This window comes from Primulina huaijiensis, chromosome 17 (genome assembly GCF_012295235.1).
Source record: "Primulina huaijiensis isolate GDHJ02 chromosome 17, ASM1229523v2, whole genome shotgun sequence".
Lineage (NCBI taxonomy): Eukaryota > Viridiplantae > Streptophyta > Magnoliopsida > Lamiales > Gesneriaceae > Primulina > Primulina huaijiensis.
This window is the reverse complement of record NC_133322.1, coordinates 8,450,336-8,465,817: the sequence shown is the minus strand read 5'-3', so window position 1 is coordinate 8,465,817 and position 15,482 is coordinate 8,450,336.

Below are 15,482 nucleotides of genomic sequence, written 5' to 3'. Positions count from 1 at the left end.
AATTCGCATCACACCAGCAACAACCGAAACGTTCCAACCGAGAACCAATTCTGCGCGTCGGGGAATTGTTCTTGTTTAGCTGTCACCGATCGTTCGAGTGGCCATTTAATTGACCAAGACACGATCTAGACATCTAGGGGCCTGGTATGAACCGTGGCTAAGGGCCATAGGCCAACCAAGATCCACACCATTCGACAAAAGTCGAAACACACATGCTGTCAAAAATGATAAGCCGAAGGGTGCAGGGGCTGTTCTTGAGTATTTTGTAAAAACCGATTAACCAGGGACCAAGCCACCAAAAGGGCAACTTAGTCACGACTTAGACATGCTAGGGGAGTGATCTAACCATGGCTATATGCCTTGTGGCAGCCCAGATCAGATCCATCACCTTGACAGCACACAACAGATTTTTCGAAAACTAAAAGGGCCAAGATTGAAGAGTTGCTGTCAAATTCGAAATCTATCATGCATGTGGCTTGTTTGAATGGACCATCATAGTCTTGATACACCCTAGCATGTGTCTAGATGTAGCCTAGTGAGCCTGGAGTCGAGCCATCCACCTGAAACATCAAAACAAGAGAACCCGTGAAGAGCATCATGAAACTCGAAAATTCTGCATTCTTATTTTCTGAAAATCCTTGGTGTATTTCGGTTCATGCATGAAATGATGATCATAAATCATAAAAATAATGATAGTATGACTTGATTGAAGAGTCAAGGAAGAATATATGCATGCCTGGTTTCGTTTGAAAGAAAAACGAAAAGAACGAGACGATCCGGCGCGGAGGAGGTGGAGCACTTTCTTTTCTTGCTTCTTCACTCGATTTTTCTCTCCTTACTCTCACTGAATTCTCACGATTTTTGGCACTGAAAATGGCTCTGGTTTTCGTTGATGGAGAGGAGAAATAGTGGTTAGGGGAGTGAGGGAAATGGTTGCAAATATAATGGGGAATGGAAGACTAGGTCTCCATTTTTTTTTTGAATTTTGAATTGTGGGTGGCTATCAAATAATTTGTTGGTGTTTTGTTGGAGGCTATGACCGATTCTCTCATACCCTACAAGGCTAGGATAAGGTTGATTATTAATTAAATGGTGCTCCAAAAATAAAAGGATTATCCTCCTAATTAAATACAAAGAAAGGGTCAAAGGTAGTAAATTGTCAAGGAATGTTCTAGCAACCAAGGGTGGCCGAAATTCATCTAATAAATGGAAGAAAATATTGTTTAGTTAGTAAATTTTTAAACCTTAAGAGCTTTACCTATCCTTTAATTAATTTAGTGAACTAACCCTTTAATTAAGGAACTTAAATGAATTTATTTTCTACTCACCTCAAGTAACTTAAATAATTTCATAAACCTCCTTTTAACTTAAATTAACTTACTTGCTAGCTAAAATAAATTCCGGAAATATTTTCTGAATCTTAAATTTTTATCTCTAAACTCCAACTCCAGTCCGGCCTTACTGAAATAACTGAAAGGATAAAAATTTAAACTACTACGTAAAATAATTAAATTTAAATACTCGTGCAATAAAAATCATTTTAATTTAAATACTAGAATTATGCATGACTTATACGTAGTCTAAGTTACGGGTTCTACATAGCAAGAAAGCATAATCATAAGTTGATTTACGCTCATCTCAATCACCACCCCAATCAGCATCTGTGTATCCTTTCAGTGTTAAATTTTTTCCTTGATAACAAAGGAATTAATCTGTAGTGCATTTTAGGTATCTTAAAATCCTTTTAACTGCACTCCATTGTATTCTTCCTGGATTAGATTGATACCTGCTGACCAGACCCACGGCATAAAAAATATCGGGACGAGTACATATCATTGCATACATTAAACTCCTAACAGCACTAGAATATGGCACTTTAGACATCTCATGGATTTCTTTAGAAGTGTTTGGGCACATTTCACGACTTAAGCTTTCACCTTTGTCCACAGGAGTATCAATGGGTTTGCAATTTGACATTCTAAATAGTTCTAGAATCTTTTTAATGTAGGATTCTTGAGACAGTGCAAGAAGTCTCTTAGAACGATATCTGTGACTTTTAACACATAGGATGTAATCTGCCTCACCCATATCCTTCATTTCAAATTTTGAGGACAACCATTTCTTAATGATTTCTATATACTCTTTGTCATTCTCAGCTAACAATATGTCATCGACATAAAGAGATAGAATTACAAACCTTTTATTGGATCTTTTCACGTATACACAATGGTCTTCATCTATCATAATGAAGTCATATGAGATTATTGCTCTGTGAAATCTCAAATACCATTGTCTAGAAGACTGCTTAAGGCCATAAATTGATCTGTTCAATTTACAAACTTTGTTTTCTTGACCTTTAACAACGAAACTTATTGGTTGTTCCATGTAGATTTCTTCCTCAAGTTCTCCATTGAGAAAAGCAGTCTTTACATCCATTTGATATAATTCTAAATCCAAATTAGCAATTATGGCCAATAATAAACGAATAGAAGTAAATCTCACTACTGGTGAAAAGGTTTTTTCGTAATCAATACCCTCTTGTTAAGTATAACCTTTTGCCACTAGTCGAGCCTTATACCTCTCTACAGTTCCATCTGACTTTCGCTTAATTTTGAGAACCCATTTTTTCCCAATAGCTTTACGTCCCTTTGGAAGTTCAACTAGTTCCCAAACTTGGTTTGATTTCATTGAATCCATTTCTTCTTCCATTGCATTCATCCATTTTTCCCTTGAAGGACAAGATAGAGCCTCACCTATATTTTTAGGCTCTTCACCATCTATTGTAGATATGACATAAGCATGCCCTTCAATCTCATAGTGACGTTTGGGCATACATTTCCTATTACTCTTTCGAAGTTGGGGATCAGATGGATAAAAATGATCAGGATTGCTCCCACTAGGATCACATGAACCATTGTGATAATGATTGTTCCCATTTGAATTAATCCCACTCGGATCAAATGAATCATTGTTATCAGGATTTCTCCTGTTGGAATCAAACAACAACTTATCTACTTGAACTTTTGATGATTCATTTGGCAACAACTCATTATCTGAATTAGATAATTCAAATAAAAGTTCATTCCCTTTTATTTCACCTTTCTTAGGAAAGTCATTTTCAAGAAATTTTACATTTCGTGATTCAATCTCAGTAATGCTTCCATCTTCTTTTTCACAAATGAACATGTAATCCTTAGAATGCTCAGACTATCTGACAAAAATACATTTCTTTCCTTGAGGACCCAACTTTCCATATTTACTTGTTGAGTCATAAATATATGAAGCTGATCCCCAAGGTATAAGGTTACTTAGGTCTGGTTTTCTACCAGTCCATAGTTCATATGGCATGGAAGGAACTGACTTTGAAGGCACCTTGTTTAGTATATAGGCCGCAGTTAATAAAGCATCTCCCCAAAAAGAAATAGGCAAATTAGCTTGCGCCATCATGGACCTTGTCATGTCTAACAATGTTCTATTCCTTCTTTCAGCAACACCATTTTGCTGAGGTGTGTAAGGAATGGTCAATTGTCTAATTATTCCCTTTTCATTACATAGATCCTTGAATTGATCAGACAGATATTCACGGTTTCTTTAAGTTCTCAAGGCTTTTATTGTCTTATCCATTTGATTTTCTACTTCATTTGCATAACGTCTAAAACATTCCAATGCTTCAGACTTATGTGAAATAAAATAGACATGACCATAACGAGTGAAATCATCTATAAATGTAATGAAGTAAGAAGCTCCATGTCTAGCCTTCACATTCATTGGACCGCATATGTTTGAATGAATCAATTGCAATGGAAATTCTGCTCTAATTTCTTTTCCAAATGGTTTTCGCGTCATTTTACCATCAAGACAGTGTTCACAATCCAACAAATCAAGTTTAGACAGAGAACCTAACAGTTCTTCTTTGATTAGTCGATTCATCCTGTCTTTCCCAATGTGACCTAGTCTAGCATGCAAAGTGTAAGCATCCACATTTGCATTACTAGATGAACAAACATTTAACGAAACACAACGATCAACATAATAGTTAAACATTTGTCTGTCACAATCCAGCACGATAAAACCATTCCTAATATGTCCACAACCATAATACATATTTAAATACGAACAAGATCACAACTAAAGTTCAAACTGAATCCTAATCTTAAAAGAACAACAACAGATACTAGATTTCGTCGAATATCAGGTGCATAGAGGACATCATGTAAGATAAGAGTCCGACCACCATGCAACTCTAGTTTGCAAGTACCGATGCCTCTGACTTCAACTTTCACATTATTTCCTACAAATATACATCTCGTGCCACAAGGAACTCGACGAAAATCTACAAACGCTTCAAGATCTCTAGTTACATGGTCTGTTGCTCCTGAGTCTACAATCCACACAGGATAAGATTCAGTTAGTAAAATAGTACTAGAGACACATATAGTACTCACAAAAGCGTTAGTAAGTGCTATCTTTTTAGGCTCAGGGCACTCACGAGCGAAATGACCAAATGCTTGGCAATTGAAGCACTTCATTTTGCTCTTATCTTTCTTCTTCCCAAACCTCTTACGCTTGTTCTTTGGTTTGGCTTGAAGTTGTTCTCCTTAGATCCTTCCACAACATTCTTCCCTTTCCTGTTTTTCTTCCAGTTCTTGAAGCGTTTAAAGCCTGAAGCTTTCTTGGAACTAGATTCATCCACAAAAGCACTTGCTATGGACTTAGCAGCACCAAGCCGCTCATCCTCAAGCTCAACATGTCGAGCAGCATCAGAGAAAGTCTTAATGCTATCATTGTGAGTTAGATTGACTTTCAGATGCTCCCACTTTTCAGGAAGAGATCGGTTCAAAGCTTGAACATGTTGCTCATCAGAGAGGATATGACCAGCTGAAGTCAATTCACGTATCATGTTTGACATAGTTCTCAAATGTTGTTTGATGCCGTGATCAGCCTGTTTCTTGTAAGTGTCAAACTTGATAGTCAATTGCCTCAGACGAGTGACAGTAGTACCTCCATATTTCTCTCTCAGGTACACCCAAATGTCATGAGCAGTGAGATGTTGTTCACATTCATTGATGAGATCATCAATCACAGAACTAACCAGTATAGCACGAGCATTGGAATCTTTCTTTTTCCATGCCTAGTAAGCATCCTGATCTCTCCTCTGCTGAGCAGTGTTACCCACACCGGGATCCTGCATGACTTTGTTGATACCTTCTAAGGCATCTTGCTCATCAAGCACATACCCAATCTTATGGCGCCAAGTATCATAGTTGTCACCATTCAGTTTGTCACCCTTGTTGAGATCAGCTATGATAGATTTTGATGCCATGATCTGTTTATTTTAGAGGTGATAACACATGTTAATGCTCATTAAATTTACACTTTAGTTTTGTACTTAAAATTAGCATCTATAATGATTTAAATAAGGCATAGACTCGAAAGTTCACTAAGTTCCCAATCATCATCTACAATCCTAATGTTGCATCTTTATAAATTTAATTTCTAAGTAACAAAAAAATATCAATTGATTTTAGGTGAGAATTACTCAAAATCTTCCAACCTAAAAACTCCCACTTAATTTGAGATATCTCAATAAATTCCAAACAAACATATGTAGATAAACATATATTAAAATAAACTAACATCAAAATTTACAATACATGCTTCTATTTAAGCATAGATAAAACACATACTACATTACATATGTCACATAACATGCTCATATAAAAAAATGAAATAAACATATATAATAACAAGTCATCTTCCTAAAGAAAATCTAATTTCTTTTTATTTCTACACATGCAGGATATCATTTTGGTCATTCCCTTCGAGAGCCTATCCAATGGAGCGAACTTCAAAAGACGAACTCCAGAATTTATCTGTAAAGATAATGTCTTCTTCATCTCAAGTTCAACTTCTTTCTCCCATCTCTTAATCAATGATGACTTCAACTCATCAAGGCAGATCATTGATCCCCTTTGGTTAAGCAAATCATCGATTATGCTCTTCCAACGTCCATTTAGAGAATCTCTTAATAGTCCAACTATTATATCATGTTCAAAGTGATGATCCAAATGCATAAGATATAAACGTTTACTTTCTCAAACTTTAATATGTTGAAGCAAGGTGTGTGTGGGATCCATTTTATAATGTTTAAACATGTGATACTTTGCTATTCGTTCCGGAGCTCTTTGAACTTTAGCTTCTGGATACTAAGAGTGTGTTTAATTCTTGTCATATCTATAAGAAGAGAGCAAATATTAAATTGGACACACAGACAACCTTAATATTTAAGATTCAAGATGAAATTTTTTTAATACATGATAACAATCTCATTCTCAATATTATTGACAAGCTATCCTTTGATATTAAACACATGAAACTCTTATTGTGGATTACATGTAACCATTAAAAATTATTTTTATTTATGCTATTCATAAACTTCAAAAAATATTTCAAAAAAAAATTGCACCATTTTCAAATGGTTACCGACGTATACCATTTTAAAACGGTAACAGTCCCACATTCATCTATATATGAACAAAGAATATTCAATTTTCTCAAATAAAATTTGTAGATATCTTCATGTTCATAATCATGAAGCATCGAATTCTTAACTTTTGCACGTAAAAATATATATGTAATATATACATAACCATGTCATGTCCAATGTCCAGTGGTTCATTTAAAAAAAATGAAAAAGTGCGACCATGAAGCAAGATGAAAACGTGGTGCACGCGGTGATTTCATGAATTGGGTAATGAATGTGATTCAACAGCATAAATAAAAAATCAAACCCAACGCTTGGCCAAAAAATTAAAAACAAAATTGTGAGTTTATTTTGTCTAATATTCCATTTTGTTTTTTTTCTTCATCCTTTGAGAGAAAAAAAAAACGAAACTCATATATTACAATTTCTACCGCATGCAATGACGAAAATCAATTTAGAATATCAACTAAAAAAAACTTGCTCTAATACCAATGACGGAAATCATACACTCGAATCTCGCATATGATTATTGAATAAATTCATACTTTGATTTAGGATCTTTGTAGTTGAAATTACTAACCTTGTTCCGAAGATATTAATACACTTCAATATCACGACGCCGATCACGAACGGAAGGGAATCGATTTTTCACAATCCAAATGTTTAATAATGTGATATGATTTGTGTTTATTGAAAAATGAATGTCTCGGCCTTCACTTTTCTTTCAAGAACAAAAACTATATTTTATCCAATTTGTGTAGTGGAAGTTAAAGAAAGTTATTCAACCAAAAATAACTACTCCCTCTTATAATTCAAAATCAAACATTTGAATTATTTGGGTCGGGTCGGTTATCCCTCATGGGCGACCCTTTTACCCATTAGTTATTTCTTACAGAAACTCTTTTCTTTATTCTTCTAATCAGGTCTACGACTAGATGATTTGTTCTCTTCTAAATAGCACTAGAATATTTGGAAAAAGTTTTACGTTGAGATTATTAATTCGAAAGGCGGCTCAACCTCTTTTCAAGAGAGCATGGCCGAAAATTGAGAGGAGATGGGAGAGGAATTTTCGAAAATTTGTTGTCTAGTGGAGGCTAGGGTTTTTCAAAATTTTTTGAATGAATTGTGTTTAACCTTAAGCCTAATACATATATATATAAGCTTAGGGCCCATTAATAAAATTAAACACTTAATGAGCTTAATTAATTAATTATTCTAGTCCAACTAGTTTAATTAATTAATTAATTAATCTTTTAATGTCCAATTAAGAACCTTAATAATATGTATGTTGGTCTTGTACTCCTATTAGCTCATTATACACAGACCCATTAAATTTAATTTAAATCCCTTATAAATTCAAAATTTGAATTTAATATTTAAATTATAAATTCAACTCCTTGAATTTATCATCTCCAAAATTTAATGCTTAATAAACTTAACTTTTGAGCTTAATAAATTAAATCTATCATAAATTCAACATTTGAATTTAATATTTAAATTATAAATTCAACTCCTTGAATTTATCACCTCCAAAATTTAATATTTAATAAACTCAACATTTGAGTTTAATAAATTAAATTCTCAAATTTTATAAATTAAACTTCTTGAATTTATTCCTTCCAAATTTCATAAATTCAACTTCTTGAATTTACTATCTCATAAATTCAACTCCTTGAATTTTTTTCTCAAAATTTAATTATCATAAATTCAACTCCTTGAATTTACTATATCATAATATAAATTCAACTCCTTGAATTTATTCTCTCAACGGGAACAAATGATCCGGTGCTTCTGTGACCCTCAATGGTTCAGGGATACAGCTAGCCGTGGGTTCACAACTCCTTGTGATTCAAGACATAATCCTTTATTCGGGCTTACCCTTATTTTCCCCATTCTATGTATCAACAATTGATCATGAGAATGTCAGAAATCATATTTCTGATTAAACCCATCGAATCATGGTAAGAGCGTCTACTAGAAGTGCCCCATGATTCCCTAGGTATCACTGATAGTGCCTGCATGAACCAGTCGATTATGATTAACGTACAGTACGGTCCCTTCATCTCATATATCCCGATCGAATCTGCAACCATTGGTTCATCGAGGGTTGCATAATAATTCGATAACTATGTGACACATATAAATAGTAGCATCTCAAGTACTATTGGAGAACTCCTTCCCCATCGTATATCTCATACTCTGGCCAGAGATTCCATGTACTATTATTTCATCAGATCGCATAGGATATCCACACCCGTAGGTGAGCGGTGAATCCCCGACTACAATGCACTGACTCCTATATGTGTCGCAACTGTACCCAACCTCGCCACCTGATGACTCGCCTGGAGCCGGTAAACGAGTCAAAGCACAACCCTAGCATATAGTGCCTCAGTGTTGTCCCATGTCGTAAGGACTAATGGTGTACAATCATAACCACGGACTTATCCTCTCGATGAATGATAACCACTTGGAAATTCCGATGGAGAGTTGGTCGGTATAATCATCATATGACTACCCATCTGCATGGTTGGATATCTCTATGCCTTTACTAAGAAACGCAGTACACAACATCATAGATGCTAGTCTCGAGCTCAAGCAACTTTTATCCATGTTTTAGGCGGCTGAATCAACTAGGAATGAATTTAGATCATACAGTATTTATGAATGAGTTTCAACATCGAATTACGATTCATTTATATGAAAGTATAATCAAGGTCTTTATCTATGTTGTTCACATGGGAATACAGATAAAGAAATAACAAACCATGAAATAATGAATTATATTAAAATAAAGATTGTTTATTACAACTGAGTCAATAAAATCCCTAGCCAACAGTTGGCTTGCAGGACATCTACTCTAACAATCTCCCACTTGCCCTATAGACAACTACCCATAAATATTAATCACATTGCTTCGCGATGCTTCTCAAACAATGGTCCTGGCAAGGGCTTTATAACTAGATCAGCAACGTTATCTTCCCACAATCTCCCGGATGAGGTGGAACTTCCTCAGTACATCTTTGGATCGCTGATGAGACCTTGGTTCCTTTGCTTGCGCAATGGCACCAGTGTTGTCACAGTACAACGGGACTAGATCAACTCCATTAGGAATAACGCCCAACTCTTGGACAAAATTCCTCATCCAAACCGCTTCTTTGGCTGCAGCAGATGCAGCAATGTATTCAGCTTCAGTGGTGGAATCCGCAACGGTGTCTTGCTTGGATCTTTTCTAAGAGACAGCCGCACCATTTAGCATGAATACAAAACTAGAGGTCGATTTCGAATTTTCTACGTCACATTGGAAGCTAGAATCAATGCGGCCTTCCAATTTCAATTCTCCAGCCCCATGGACCATGAACAAGTTCTTAGTACTTCTCAATGCATTGAACCAGGGTTCGCCTGATATCTACTTGTAAAACTCAGAGCGTAAGCAACATCAGGACGGGTTGATATCATACCATACATGATACTACCAATGGCTAACGCATATGGAATACGTGTCATCATCTCTATCTCTTCATCAGTTTTAGGACACATAGCTTTAGATAGAGTAACACCATGACACATTGGTAAGTATCCTCTCTTGGACTTTTCCATAGAGAATCGCTTCAGAATGGCATGGATATAAGTTGCTTGGGTAAGTCCTAGCATCCTTTTTGATCTATCTCTATAGATCTATATTCCCAATACATAGGATGTTTCACCCATGTCTTTCATGGAGAATTTACTTGCTAACCATACTTTAGTTGATTGCAGTAATCCTACATCATTTCCAATGAGTAGGTTGTCATCAACATCAAATATAAGGAATGTCACTGCACTCTCACTAACTTTCTTGTACACACATGGTTCCTCAGGATTCTTAGCAAAACCAAACTCTTTGACAGTACTATCAAATATGAGGTTCCAACTCCTTGACGCCTGCTTGAGACCATATATAGATCTCTGAAGTTTGCATACTTTATGTTCTTTTCCTACTGATATGTATCCCTCAGGTTGAGACATATAAATTTCTTCTTTGATGTCTCCATTGAGGAATGCAGTCTTTACATCCATTTGTCATATCTCATAGTCATACCATGCTGCTATATCAAGTAGTATTCTAATGGACTTAAACAAAGCAACTGGTGAAAAAATTTTCTCATAGTTAATTCATTGCCTTTGAGTATAACCTTTTGCAACCAGTCTTGCTTTGAAAATCACTACCTTCCCATCCGTCCCAAGCTTTCTTTTGTAGATCCATTTGCATCCTATGGGAACGATTCCCTCAGGTGGATCCACCAATGTCCAGACTTGGTTTGAATACATAGAGTCCATTTCAGACTGCATGGCTTCAAGCCATTTAGATGAATCGGTATCAGATATTGCTTCTTTAAAGTTCATTGGATCACATCCAACACAAGACTCATCATGGTCTTGTTCATGAAGAAGCGTATATCATGCAGGTGGTCTAATAACCCTATCAGACCTTCTAGGAGCTTGTACTTCAACTACTAGTTGTTGTGGATTAGGTTCAACTACTATAGTTGGGGGAGTATCTTGAATTTCTTCAAGTTCTATCATCTTGCATTTTCTATCTGATAGAAATTCCTTTTCCAAAAAGGTGGCATTTCTTGAAACAAACACTTTTGCTTCATTGGGATAATAGAAATAATATCCGACAGAATTCTTTGGATATCCTACAAAGTAGCACAAAGTGGATCTACTATCCAATTTGTCTCCCACTGTCTGCTTTACTTAAGCAGGACATCCCCATATTCTCATGTAAGAATATTTGGGAGTTTTCCCATCCACATCTCATTCGGTGTTTTATCCACTGCTTTGGTATGGACATTATTCAACAACATTGCCGCAGTTTCAAGCGCAAAGCCCCAAAATGATGTAGGAAATTCAGTGAATCCCATCATAGATCGAACCATGTCCATCAAGGTTCGATTTCGACGTTCAGAAACACCATTCAATCGTGGTGTTGCTGGTGGAGTCCACTGTGAGAGAATCACATTCTCTTTTAGATAACCCAAAAATTCATCACTCAAGTATTCTCCACCTCGATCAGATCGAAGTGCCTTAATACTTAGCTGATTTTTTTTACTTCAGATCTGAATTCTTTTAACTTTTCAAATTCTTCAGATTAGTGTTTCATCAAATAAACATACATATACCTCGAATGATCATCAGTAAAGGTAATGAAGTAGAATTGCCCACATTTTGTGCTAACACTTAGCGGGCCACAAAACGTCTGTGTAGATCAAATCCAGTAGACCATGCGCACGTTTCACGTTTCCATTGAATGGAGTCTTTGTCATTTTTCCTTTTAGACAGGACTCACGGTTAAGTAGAGAATTTATGTCTGACAAGTCAAACATGTATTCTCCCACTAGCTTGTGCATCCTTCTTTAAGAAATATGACCAAGTCTAGCGTCCCATATTTGTGCGGGATTCGGATCATCTAACTTTCTTTTGTTTGTTGTTGAAATCCTGTTTACTTGGACATTCACTTATCATTTTTAGAACATTTCTGGTGCATATAATTTCTTATGTTCGAACTTCTTGCAGTGAAATAAATATGTTCTGACTTATCGGGCTTCGTAGACCCTTTTAGTGTTCTTCAGAGTTTGCCTCTTATCGGGTTTGTTTTTATTGTGAGGGACAGAACATTTCTTTCCTTTACTATGTGAGCCATTTGTTGGGATTGGGAAAGAGTTTAGAGGGGGGTGAATGAACTCTTTCGAATTTTCTAATTTAAAAGTTAGTTTTCAACCGTTTTTGAGGTGGTTGAAAATTTTCTCAAACGGTTGGAAACGTGAACCACTGATAAGTGCGGAAAACGGTTCACAATTCCCAATTGACAGTTTAAACCCGTTTATAGCAAACTTAACAAATTGCGGTTGGAAAAGTAAGAGCTTGCGAGAAATAAGTGACACAAGATTTCTATGGATGTTCGGAGATTGAATACTCCTACGTCACCCCTTCTTCCTCTTTCAGGAAGGATTCCAGTAAAAGACTTTGGCTTTACAACATATTTGTAACAGCCCACTCCAACCAGGACTTATTACACTGCCTGTGTTGGAACTCTTAGTGATCACTTTACACTTCTGGATATTAAAAACACTTAGTTCACCAGACACTAAGACTTGATTAAATAACCAAAAGGTTACTGATATAGATAAACAATTTGATTTAAGTAGCACGAGAATGATCCTGAAATGATAGAGTATGTTTCTGTTTGAAAGCGTGCTGATAGAGTGAAGAGGCAAGTAGACTTTTCAGTTGTCGAATAGAGTAGTGTTGGTTGCCTGAGTTTATCTTGCATCCTTCTCAGTTGATATAGCCGATTGTCTTAATGGTCGAAAAAGACAACAAACGTAAACCTGAACCTCCTGAACAGATGTGTAACTGTCGTCTTTATGAGCATTTATTGACGCATTTAATGTTGTTTTTGCTCAGTGTAATTCTGATGCACTTTCTTTGAGGAGTTTCTTTTATGGTAGCTGTTTCCTTAGCATCAGAACTCGAAGTCTATACTTGGTCTTCTTTTTCTGGGATAGAATTAAATGTGGATCATTCTTGGAACTGATGTAGGTATATGTTGACTTCAAAATGGTGTAATACTTTTAAACGTATTAAACCGGTCAGAGAATGTCTTTGAGAAATAAATGGTTCTCTTTAATGATCCGGTTCTCAATTTGCCAGCGGTCTTAAATCATTGGGGTTGATACTCCTTTGAGCTTTAGCCGGTTGGATTGATGCTTCACACAAATATGAACCGCAGCTGTTTTCGTGATGTCCTGATTTTGTCATACACCAAAATTCTTGAGAATAATACTTTCTTTTCTTAACAATTTCTTCCTTTTTGGTGATGACAAAACCTAACTGCACGGTTATTCAACCCAATGATTTTTGAGGCGGTTGAAAGAACAAAAAAATTGTATTTCATTAGGTAAATGAAATTACAATTCATAAGATAACCAACTTAATGTTTCTTTTGTTCTGAACTCTGTTCCACTGCCTCAACCCTGTCTGCCTTTTCTTTCAATTTGTTCAATTCTTTCATGACTGATAACTCTGCTTCTTGAATTATCCTTTGTCGCTCTCTTTCCCCCTTTTTTACATCACCATGAACAAGGAATGTGTAATGCCCGGTTACTCGTACAAATGATAATAATGCGTTCATGTCGTTTATTATGTAGTTATTTAGCTCATTAGATTTCACGTGATGATTGAGGTATCAATATTGAGATTGAAATTGATTTTTATATTGTCTATTGTGTATTGACAATCAATATGTGTCTAAATAATGATAGTAAGATGTATAGATAAAGTAGTGTAACGAAAGTTGGTATGGGACTGCAGGAAATGAGATGAAAATATAGTAGTTCTTACGGGTTTTAGCATAATGATTTGAATATTAATTCAAATTGTGTGAGGCTATAACAATTAGAAAGCTAAGATATAATGCTACAACTTTCATGTTTCGGGTTTTGTCCAAATCATTGTGGAAGACAAGCCAAAAGCGCCCCGAAGTGTGTCGTGTATATCGTCATTCATTCACTGACACATGTTGGGAGAATGAGCATAACGTTTTTACTCAGACCTCCAAATGACATGAAACTATTTGGAGATTTAAGCCAAGACATATGGCTACAACTTTCATGTTTACCACCTTTTCAGATTGTGAACGGAAGGTACGTTTCTGGAGCCATCTTTGATGAAGTAGTGCGCAGAGGCAGAACAGGTGACGCTCGAGCGGTGAAAATAACCACTTGAGCGCTGGTGCATTTCAAGCTCAATATTTTTACAGAATATTCCGCGCTCGGGCGGTAGAAAATGACCGCCCGAGCGCCGTTGGGTATAAGAAAGGATAAGTTTCGAGTTTCTAAGCCATTTCTTCAGTACCTTCCATTCTTTATCAGCAAAAACTCGAAGTAAACCAAGAAACCCTTCCTCCAATAGCTCTCTTCTTCATTCCTTTCATCACTTTGAGGTAAGAACTTAGTTCTCCATCACAAGAACTTCATAAGGGTGTAAGTTTTCCTCACTTTTGGTTATTATTAATGTTGAGGAGCAAACTTCACCTAGAATAGACATAGTAATTGAATTATTGATATGTTTGACAGCATAAGTGTTAGAGTAGGTGCCCGTCGAGCCAAGCGTTGGCCGAGGGTTCATGTTTAAACTCTATGTATGAACAGTCTTTATTTTAATAATATTTGAAATTATTATTTTGGCACTTCTTTATCTGTATACCCATGCTAGTTGCATAGATAAAGCCCTTGAATATACAAATAGTAGAAAGAATATGAGATACTCATATGATGAGTATCATGAAACTCATATTTGTAATACTGTATATTCTAAACGGTTCCTAGTCGATTCAGCCGCCACTAAGAAGGATATAGGCCGCTCGAGTTCGAGACTAGTATCTGCGATGTGAGTACCATGTTTCATTGGTAGGGGACATTGTGATGTCCGAGCATGCAGATAGGTGCTCCTTGTAGAGTGCATTGAACAACCCTCCATAAAGGATTTTCCAAGTGGTTCTCACTTATCGAGTGGAAAAGTCCTAGTTTATGGTTGTACACCATTAGTCCTTATGACCCGGGACAACATTGAGACTCTATGTGCTAGAATTACACTTTGACTTGTTTACCGACTCTCAAGGGGTCATCAGGTGGCAAGGTTGGGTGTTCTGTCGAAACATATAGGAGTCGATGCATTGTAGTCGGGGATTCACCGCTTACCTTCGGGTATGGATATCCTATGTGTTCTCATGTATGTGTAGTTTGAAATCTCTGATCAGAGTATGGTGGTAATTAAGAAAGGGGTTTCTTAGATTACACCATCGATGCAACTACGACATGACACATAGTATCGATTCATTGACAACTCTCGATAAACCAATGGTTGTCGAATCGGTCGGGATATATGAGTTGAAGGGACCGTACTGTACGCTAACCATAATTGAATGGTTCTTCCAGGCACTATCATCTGATACCTA